Source organism: Callithrix jacchus, chromosome 2, assembly GCF_049354715.1.
Source record: "Callithrix jacchus isolate 240 chromosome 2, calJac240_pri, whole genome shotgun sequence".
In the NCBI taxonomy this organism is placed as follows: domain Eukaryota; kingdom Metazoa; phylum Chordata; class Mammalia; order Primates; family Cebidae; genus Callithrix; species Callithrix jacchus.
In genome coordinates, this window is record NC_133503.1 from 56992210 (window position 1) to 57002822 (window position 10613).

General features: G+C 57.1%; 1 protein-coding gene across 28 annotated transcripts in view; it reads left to right on the forward strand.

Moving 5' to 3' along the window:
• MAD1L1 (mitotic arrest deficient 1 like 1) overlaps nt 1–10613 on the forward strand; it is a 415821-nt gene that overhangs the window by 181373 nt on the left and 223835 nt on the right. The gene's annotated exons all lie outside the window — the stretch shown is intronic.

The following is a 10613-nucleotide window of genomic DNA, read 5'->3' on the forward strand; positions in this document are numbered from 1 at the left end:
AAATTCTATTCTACTTGTGGTTTTCTAAGAGTCTTCATTATAGATGCCTACCCCATAAATTTTGATGTCGGTTATTTTGTTACTGTTCAGTTCAAAATAATCTCTGATACTCTCTGGACTTACAAAGCCTGGTCTTCCAGCAGGATTTAGCATGTTCAAAGCATGTAATACAGGCAGATTGGCAAACTGAAAAGGGATTGAAAAGGAGGAACCCAGACTCGGTTCACTCACCTAATCATTAATTTTTCATTCCCCAGATTCCTTTTTTTTTTTTTTGAGATGGAGTCTCACTCTGTTGTCCAGGCTAGAGTGCAGTCATGTGATACTGGCTCACTGCAACCTCTGTCTCCCGGGTTCAAGCAATTCTCCCACCTCAGCCTCTGAGTAGCTGGGACTATAGGTGTGCACCAACGTGCCCAGCTAATTATTTGTATTTTCAGTAGAGATGGGGTTTTGCCATGTTGGCCAGGAACTTCTCACCTCAAGTGATCTGCCCGCCTTGGCCTCCCAAAGTGCTGAGATAACAGGCATGAGTCACCACACCTGGTCATTGCCCAGATTCTTACTGTGTGTAGAGCTCAAGGGATCCCTCTGTAGTTGGAGCTGGTAGCAGTCATGTCGAGGTGGTGACCTCTGCTATGAAGGAAATGAGGTCTAGGGGTCCTGTGCAGGGGAGGGTGTGGGAGGTGTGCAGCCTTTGAACAGGTGACCTTGCTGAGCCCAGAAAGGCACTGTGGGGAGAGCTGTGTCTGTTTCCTGTGTTAGACCATGGTGGGGTTTGTTTTCTCCTGAGGTGATGATAGCTGTAAAGGCAGTTGGGCAGGTGATGGAGTGAGGCCCTATGTCTCCCTGGCTTCCCTGAGGCAATGCCATGCGTGGCTGTGGTGCAGCGGGAACACCAGGGGCTGTCGTTGGCACAGTGTGTGTTACTCTCTGCCATGGGTGCCTGTGTAGGTTTCTGTGGCCCCACAGCGGTCCCCCTGGGCTCCTCCTTGGAGCCAGCTCCTTGTCCTGGTTCTAGTGTTGAGTAGGACTTGTCCTCCTCCCCTGTGATAATGGGCGCTGGGTGGGAGCTCCATGTTGGGCATCAGTTTGAGGTGAGTGCCACCCTCGCTCACTTGAGTGTCCCTGGGTCGCTTTGCAGATGGGTCCTGGAATGAGCCTTGTACTTCCTTCTTCGTCTTTCCAGGATAGCCACTCTGGTTTCTTCCTCTGCCCCAGTGGAAGCCTAAATCTAGCTGTCCCTTCCTCCCTCCCCTTAGGGTGTGACATCTAGCCTTCTTACCGTGGAGCAGAGCCGATGGCCTCCAGCCCTCCTGCAGAAGAACCTGAGGGAGCCTCACGCTGCCTCTGATCACCATCTCCTCCATTCCACACCCCTCTTTAGGTCTCAGCCTTCATGATCGGCATGATTTCTCTGCCCTTTCTTTTTTAATGCTGAAAATTTTTGGTCTTAGGTAGCACTGAAGGAAATATTTAAAACACCCAATACCTGCTTTCTCCTCTGGAAAGCATCATCCTCTGTGACCCTCCAGGCTGTCTGTCTCAGACAGTCATACTCTCCCATGCCTGTGGCACCCACTAAGGCGTGGGGGGGTCAGCTTCGTGGCCCCATGTTAGCCCAGCAAATCGAGGCTTAAGAGTGGCATACAGACTCTGCCCAAGCTGGGCGGCCAGCCTTGTTGCTAGATTTGCTATTCTCCTGCCTCAGCCTCCTGAGTAATGAATTACAGGCATGCATCACCACACCTACTAATTTCTGTATTTTTAGTAGACAGGGTTTCACCGTGTTGGCCTGACCTCAAGTGATTCACCTGCTTTGGCCTCCCAAAGTGCTGAGATTACAGGTGTGAGCTACTGTGCCTGGTCCTATATATTTTTTTATATTTTATTTTTGAGACAGTGTCTCTCTCTGTCACCCAGGCTGGAGCGCAGTAGTATGGACTTGGCTTACTGTAGCCTCGACATCCCAGGCTCAGGTGATCCTCCTGCCTCAGCCTCCCGAGTAGCTGAGACTACAAGTGCCACCAGCATGCTTGTCTAATTCTTTTGTGTTTTTGTAGAGATGGTGGTCTCACTGTGTGGCCCGGGCTGGGATGCTAAGTGCCTAATCTTATATTTCTCACCACCCTGTGCACCTTCCACCTTGGCCTGTCACCAGCCCCTGCATGTTCATTCTGCATGTGCTGATGTTTGCTTCCTTATGCGAATGGTGAGCGGATACTTCCTCCTGATTGTTCGGTTTGGAAGCCTCCCTGTGTGGGCCCTGGGAGGTGTGGGCAGAAGGTGGGCCGTGGTGTGTGTGCTGAGTGCCTGTCCAGGGGGCCTGTGTGGGTAGAGGGTGGGCTGTAGAGAGGGTGTTCAACGCCTGTCTGGGGGTTCTGTGTAGGCCCTTGGAGGAATGGGTTGAGGGGTGGGCTATAGTGTGGGTACTCGGTGCCTGTCTGGGGGTCCTATGTGGCTCCTGGGAGGTGTGGGGAGAGGGTGGGCCATAGTGTGGGTGTTCAACGCCTGTCCAGAGGTCCTGTGTGGGCCATAGTACAGGTGCTGGGCACCTGCCCAGAGGTCCTATGGGGGTCCTGGGAGGTATGGGGAGAGAGTGGGTCGTAATGCAGGTTCTGGGCACCTGCCCAGAGGTCCTATGTGGGTCCTGGGAGGTGTGGGGAGAGAGTGGGCCGTAACGCAGGTGTTTGGTGCCTGTCCAGGGGTACTGTGTGGGTCCTGGGAGGCGTGGGGAGAGGGTGGGCCATAGTGTGGGTGTTCAATGCCTGTCCAGGGGTCCTATGTGGGCCTTGGGAGGCATTGGTAGAAGGTGGGCCATAGTGCAGGTGCTGGGCACCTGTCCAGAGGTCCTGTGTGGGTCCTGGGAGGTGTGGGTAGAGGATAGGCTGTGATGTGGGTGCTAAACACTTGTCCCGGGTTCCTGTGTGGGTCCTGGGAGGGGTGGGTAGAGGGTGGACCATAGTGCAGGTGCTTGGCGCCTGTCCGGAGGTCTTGCTGTCCCTGCTGGATTTGAGTGCCTGCTGAAGTCACAGCCTCCCAGCACTGTCCCTGCTTGTCTCTGTTTGGGAGCTACATGTTTGGGTTTCTCATTCTAAGCCCATGTTCTTCATGATGTTCTGAAGTCTGCAGACCTGGCATAGGTTTCTGGGGGGCTTGCCAAGGTGTGCTGAGCTGACCTTGACCACAGCCCTGGGTCCCTGTGACTCAAGGTGGCCTGAGGCTCTCACAGCACGCTGGCTGAGGTCCCACTGTGGTTGAGCCCAGGCTGCTTCCAGCCTGGAGCCTGGCTCTTCTTGGATGGCTCTTCTCTGTCCCTGACGCCAGCCCATCTGCACACTCCCACTTGGTGTGAAGGCTCCTGAGACTCCAGATGGCATCCTTCCAGGTCCCTGGGAGCTCTGGGCCTGTGAAACCTGGTCACACCTTCTGGACGGATGAAGTAGCCCAAGGCCTGTGGGTTCCAAGGAAGCTGAGCTGAGTTGAACAATGAGCTGAGCTGCTGCCTGAGGTGTGTGTGGGCCCAGGTACTCTGCTAAGTGCCTCCTTTGTCACCACCTTCCCGTCTGAGAAAAGAGAAGGCCAAAGTCCAGAGAGTTTCAGGCCCCTGCAGGGAGAACAAATCCAGGGTTCTGATCCTGGTTCAACTGTGACACCCACCTGCTGTGCCCCACCCTGCATCCTGGGGTGGAGACGGCACCACCCACTCAGGGCCTGGATCCTTCGTATGTGCCTTGCGGACATCTGAATGTGACTTGGCAACTCTGGGGTGCAGCCTGTGATCCGTGTCTCACCAGCTCCCTGGTGGTGCTCCTTTGCTGCTCTGGGCCAGTTCTGTTGGGTGGCAGAGGCCTGGATCATGCCCTATGATGTGGGAGGTGGGTGTGAGATGCTTGTGGTCACACAGATGATGTGGGTGCTGCTGACTGGCCATGGGCCTGGCTCACTCCCGCCTCCCTCCTAGACCACTGCCCACCTGCTGCCCTCACTGTCTGCCCCCCAGAGGACACACGTTCTGGTGTTTGCCCATTGACTTCCTGCTTTCTGTAAGGGTTTGTGGTGTGCCCTCTGCCTGGCGCTGTCATGGCATGTGCTCCCTCGCTGTGCTGCCTGCCTACTGTCTGGAGGGAGGCTTGGCTCTGCTTCCTCTGTCACTGCCACCCCTGCCCTTTGTGACAGGTTTTGCACTGTGCACATGTGCACAGGATGGATGGAGTTTGAGTCCTGCCATCGTCCCTGGGTCCTAGCCCCACTGCTGTGCTCCTCCTGCCATTGTGACCCTCGGAGCTCGTCTTCTCTCCTGAGCTTTAGCCTCAGTGGACATCTAAGGAGCAGCCCTGAGTGCTGCATGGGCTCCCTGCTCTCCTGTCACTGTGAGGGCACGGCCCAGATGAGTGCAGCAGGTTCAGACACTGCTTTGTTCTTACTTAAAATGTATTCCTCCACGTATGCCTGGATGGGTGGGAAGCCTGCAGGAGAGCCCGTGAGACGCTGGGCAGCCCGACTTCCAGGGTAGCGTTTGCTCTGCTCAGTGAGATGGCCTCTTCCCTCCGCAGATAAGCAGGGTCCTCTCGGCTTTGGAATTTAATTTCTAGGTGTTAATATATCACCCTTTCACATTACCTTTCTAGACTGACGTTTCTATCATATCCATTTAGGAAAAAGCATTTGCTTTATTATGGGACAATGCCATTTGCAGAGGTATTAGAAAGCCAACCTTGTCACAGACACTGCTACATTCTCCCTCCGACGAGGGGCTGTGGCAGAAAAAAATCCCAGGAAGAAAAGCAATTCTAGGAAATACGATTAAATCAAAACAAAATACCTTGTATTCCTCTCCAATGTGAAGATGATTAGTAAGATTGGGTGGTGGGAGTATGGACCACCTCCACCTACCAGAGCCCTCTGCGTGCACGCCCTCCCTCTTGGCCTCAGGTGTGCAGAGTTTGGAGGCTGCATTCCACTGGATTCGGAGTCACTGCATCTTTACACTTGGCTTTTTGAAAAGACCACAGTCCCGCCCCCACTCATCCACGGGTGGAACTTTCTGGAAAATTCCAGGTGAGGCTGTGGAACTCCTGGCCCTCTCAGGGAGATTTGAGGAATCTGGCCATAACATTGCATTGGGGGAGGTGGACTGGAAGGAGCGGCACCCGTGGGCTCTGGCCCTGGTGGGAGGGCCCTGGCTGCAGGGCATCGGGTGCAGCCCCTCCCAGCCTGCCTCCCCCTGCAGGAGGGTGCTGTGGCAGGTGTGTCATCAGAAACCCTGATGAGGACATTCCTGGATGGTGTCGCTGAGACAAGCCTGTCCCCTCGGGTCTCCGTGTCCGGGTAGCTGGTGTTGGGTGCCCCTGGAGCATTGCGGAAGCTAGGTCTGCTTTCTCTTTTGAGGAATCCACTTCATGGTGGCAGATCACACTTAGAGAGCTCAGTCACAAGAGCCGACTGATACCTGCAGTTCAGAACACAGGGCCTGGGTCACAGGTTCCCTGGCCCCAGCACCTGTCTGCCTGGGGCACCTCCATAACCCACATCCCCAGGCTTCCGCTGGAACGTGATAACGCTGGGAAGATGGGCCCAACTTCTGCAGCCTCCCCTGCCTCCCCCTTGCTCTCCTGCTGCCTGCCAGGGCCTCAGAGTCTTCACACAGCTTCTCTCCTTACTGGAACTCGGCTCATCCCCAGCATCTGGCTCATGGCATCTTCCTCCTGTTCCTCCTATGAGGCAGGACCTTTTCTCCCTTGTTCACCAGCGGCCAGCACAGTTCTTTGCAGGCACTCATCGGACTCCTTACCTATAAGAGGCGCCAAGGCCTGCGGAGTGGCCAGGGAATGACTCCTGCTTCTGCCTTGCCTGCTCTGTGCTATTTTCCCACCTGGAAGACTCGGTCCCAGCCTCACCCTCTGCATGGGACTCCACAGCACCACATGCATGGTGCCTGAGACACTTCCCCTGGCTCTGAGGCTACTGCTACCCATTCCAGCTGCCTCCAAACCTATGGGTTTCTAGGAAGGGCCTGCTGTCAGTTAGCAGATACTGAGGCTTCTGCTTCTGATGCCTGAGCTAATGTCAGCAACGTGGAAAAGGGCATTACTTGCTTTTAACTTTCCCAACAATGAAAGTCACAAGAAGTGTAGCTGTCAGTGGCAGAGCAGGAATGAAGGGCAGTGGCTGAGAGCAGGTGCTGGGGCAGGGATGGCTCTGCCTTCAGAGGCAGGTGCTGGAGGCAGCACCTGCCCCTTCCCTTCTCAGGCCAGTGGAGGAGCCTCGGCTGTCCTGGGACTTGGGGCAGCTCTCCCCTCTGGATTTCCTCCTCCCACATGTCCTGCTCCCCAGGACTGTGGCTTTCTATACCCCCATGGTACTGGAGGCCCAGCGCCTCCCTCCCACTGTGCTCTAAGATAGGGCCCCGGCTCCCTCCCGGTTCCTTTGTTCGCTCTGGGCAGCATTCTGTGGCACCAGGGCCATGCAAACTGCTGTAGCTGTGTCCTAGCTGCTTGCTCCAGGTATTTTTTTGATGGTGTACCTCTTTGTAAAAAGTGTGGAATTTGCACACTGATATGTGTATATTTGCTTAAAAAGGATATGTATGTTCTGTGGCCAATAATGAATCTGTATATTCATTTGTAAGGTATGAGGACTCATAAGGAGGGTTTCCACTGTATCCCTGGGCCCCAGTGAGCTGTCTGGCGCCCTCCCTGGCTGCTGCACCCGGGCCCCAGTGAGCTGTCCAGCACCCTCCCTGGCTGCTGCACCTGGGCCCCAGTGAGCTGTCTGGTGCCCTCCCTGGCTGCTGCACCCGGGCCCCAGTGAGCTGTCCGGCGCCCTCCCTGGCTGCTGCACCCGGGCCCCAGTGAGCTGTCCGGCACCCTCCCTGGCTGCTGCACCTGGGCCCCAGTGAGCTGTCTGGTGCCCTCCCTGGCTGCTGCACCCGGGCCCCAGTGAGCTGTCCGGCGCCCTCCCTGGCTGCTGCACCCGGGCCCCAGTGAGCTGTCCGGCGCCCTCCCTGGCTGCTGCACCCGGGCCCCAGTGAGCTGTCCGGCGCCCTCCCTGGCTGCTGCACCTGGGCCCCAGTGAGCTGTCCAGCACCCTCCCTGGCTGCTGCACCCGGGCCCCAGTGAGCTGTCCGGCGCCCTCTCTGGCTGCTGCACCCGGGCCCCAGTGAGCTGTCCGGCGCCCTCTCTGGCTGCTGCACCCAGGCCCCAGTGAGCTGTCCGGCGCCCTCCCTGGCTGCTGCACCCGGGCCCCAGTGAGCTATCCAGCACCCTCCCTGGCTGTTGCACCTGGGCCCCAGTGAGCTGTCTGGTGCCTTCCCTGGCTGTTGCACCTGGGCCCCAGTGAGCTGTCCGGCACCCTCCTAGGTGCTGTCCCCAGGCCCCAGTGAACTGTCTGGTGCCCTCCCTGGCTGCTGCACCTGGGCCCCAGTGAGCTGTCCGGCGCCCTCCTAGGTGCTGTCCTTGGGCCCCAGTGAGCTGTCTGGTGTCCTCACTGGCTGTTGCACTGGGCCTCAGTGAGCTGTCCCATGCTCTCCTGGGCACTGTCCCTTGTAGTTTGTTGGGCATTGTGTCTGTGTGGTTTTCCTGATGATGTTACCATCTGTGGTGGCAGTAGGTTGGGCTTGGTGTCAGCAGGCCTAGGGCTCCTGTCACGCCACTGCCTGTGCTTGTGTTGCTCACATGATTGGGAAGGGGCCAGGAAAGCCTGTTGGCATCTGTAGTCATGCTGTGGGTGGCCATGGCAGGACTGTGCTCATGTGAGTGGAGAGGATGATAGGGTTCTGCCCTTGTTCCTAGATACGCTGCTCCTGCTCTTCTCTGAGGCCAGCCCCTCCTGTCTGATGTGTATGGAGTATGGGTCTCAGCCTGCCGGGGACTCCTTTGTGGTGTGCAGGGGTTACACAGGTGTTGACTCTGCATGAACAGTTGTCTTTCCGCCTGGCTGTTTCCCTGCCTGACGCCACTGTAAACATCCATTCCCAATGCGCTTCCCAGAGGATGCTTGTCCTTGGAGCACTCCTAACAAAAGGTTCTCAGTGAAATCAGTTTGTGACGCCCCATGTGGTACAGCCTGACATGACATTGTGCCGCTCAGCTTGTCCATGGCTTTGAGAAGTCCTTGGGCCCTAGGGCAGCTGGGGGGAACAGCAAGGTGACCCGCCAGGTGCAGGGAAGGTCCAGCTTTCATGTGCAGTTTTCACGTCGTGTTGCTGGGCTTTTTTGCATTGAGTGTGAGTTTCTAACATACTATGTTGAAACATCGCATCTTGCCTGCTGAGCCATGTGGCTCTTCCTGAAGACCAGAGTCAGCACCCTCCTTGCCATCACTTCATCCAGACCCCTTCTGCCTAAGAGAGAGGCTGTGGAATTCCCAGGCTTCCTTGGCTTTGGAGGTTTATAACAGAGAGACCAAGGCTTGGAGAGGAGCCCAGGGAGACCTAGGCCAGTCCTCTTCCCGCTGGTGCACGTAGTTTGGCTCGGCCCCGGCGCGGGGTGGGGGGGGATATAGGTAGAGCCTGCAGGGAGTCTGGGAGGGGCTGGAGGGACTGAGACCGGAATGTTGTTCTGACTTCCCAGGCTTGCTTTGGCCTGACATTGTCCTTTTTTGTACTTTAAAATTCCCTCTCGTGTTTGGTAGAGAACTATTCTCTTTTTAAACTCAATTTTGAAGAAATCCAAATCTTTGAATAACCTTGATCTTGAAAGGAAAGGAAGTTGGCTTCAGGTGAAAATTGATGGTCACGCTCAAAGGCATGGTTCCCTGCCAAGGAAGCCTCTTGAGTGTTTCTGCTAAAAATAGCTGCAACATCCTGGTGGTGTCGTCTGAACCATCTCCAGACCCCCCTGGAGACATTCAGAGATGTTAAAGGTGACAGCCAGCCTCAACTGGCCGTTCCCACACAGGTGTGTCTGCTCTTGCCCTGTGGGGCATGGGTGGGTGGGCCAAGTAGCACTCAGGGGTACAGGGCTGGTCACTTGGCAGCCTCTGCTCCTTCACTTGTCTTTGATGTCATGGCACACCTGAGAGTCCTGGAAGTTCCCTGTGCCACAGTCTGGGCGGGTCCCTAGGTCCCCATGTCCCTTCGTCCATGGTCCTGGGAGAGACCCCTGGCCTCAGAGTCAGGCTGGAATCACTGGACTTTCTCCATGCTGATGATGGGCCATGGTTGGCTTGTGGTTCCCATGGTTCTATGGGTGCATCAGGGGAGCTGCCAGAAAGATCAAGCCACAGTCAGACACCAGCCAGAGTGGAGGTGGCACAGGGACCCCCTGGCTCACCACCCTCAGCCTGGTGTTTCTGTTTGCTGTGTGGGTGTGGACATAGGTCTGAGGTGCTGGCTGGAGGATTCCCTGCTCCAGCAGGTGCTTGAGATTCCATCCTGGTACCTGGCTTCTGGTATGGCCTCATACCTGGCTTAGCTCTCGTAGGAGTGCAGCAGATGGAAGGGGTGGTGATGCCTGCAGATGCTGCGTGAGGTACCCCGTGAATGTGTGATCTGGTACCCGCAGACATTGGGTGAGGTGCCCCGTGAACCTGTGGTCTGGTGCCCGCAGACATTGGGTGAGGTACCCTGTGAATGTGTGATCTGGTGCCCGCAGACATTGGGTGAGGTACCCCGTGAACCTGTGGTCTGGTGCCCGCACACATTGGGTGAGGTGCCCCGTGAACCTGTGGTCTGGTGCCCGCAGACATTGGGTGAGGTGCCCCGTGAACCTGTGGTCTGGTGCCCGCAGACATTGGGTGAGGTGCCCCGTGAACCTGTGGTCTGGTGCCCACAGACATTGGGTGAGGTGCCCCGTGAACCTGTGGTCTGGTGCCCGCAGACATTGGGTGAGGTGCCCCGTGAACCTGTGGTCTGGTGCCCGCACACATTGGGTGAGGTGCCCCGTGAACCTGTGGTCTGGTGCCCGCACACATTGGGTGAGGTGCCCTGTCAACCTGTGGTCTGGTGCCCGCAGACATTGGGTGAGGTGCCCCGTGAACCTGTGGTCTGGTGCCCGCAGACATTGGGTGAGGTGCCCCGTGAACCTGTGGTCTGGTGCCCGCACACATTGGGTGAGGTGCCCCGTGAACCTGTGGTCTGGTGCCCGCAGACATTGGGTGAGGTGCCCCGTGAACCTGTGGTCTGGTGCCCGCACACGTTGGGTGAGGTGCCCCGTGAACCTGTGGTCTGGTGCCCGCAGACGTTGGGTGAGATGCCCCGTGAACCTGTGGTCTGGTGCCCGCAGACGTTGGGTGAGGTGCCCCGTGAACCTGTGGTCTGGTGCCCGCAGACGTTGGGTGAGGTGCCCCGTGAACCTGTGGTCTGGTGCCCGCACACATTGGGTGAGGTGCCCCGTGAACCTGTGGTCTGGTGCCCGCAGACGTTGGGTGAGGTGCCCCGTGAACCTGTGGTCTGGTGCCCGCAGACGTTGGGTGAGGTGCCCCGTGAACCTGTGGTCTGGTGCCCGCAGACGTTGGGTGAGTTGCCCTGTGATCCTGTGGTCTGGTGCCCGCAGATGTTGGGTGAGGTGCCCTGTGATCCTGTGGTCTGGTGCCCGCAGATGTTGGGTGAGGTGCCCTGTGAATGTGTGATCTGGTGCCCGCAGACATTGGGTGAGGTGCCCCGTGAACCT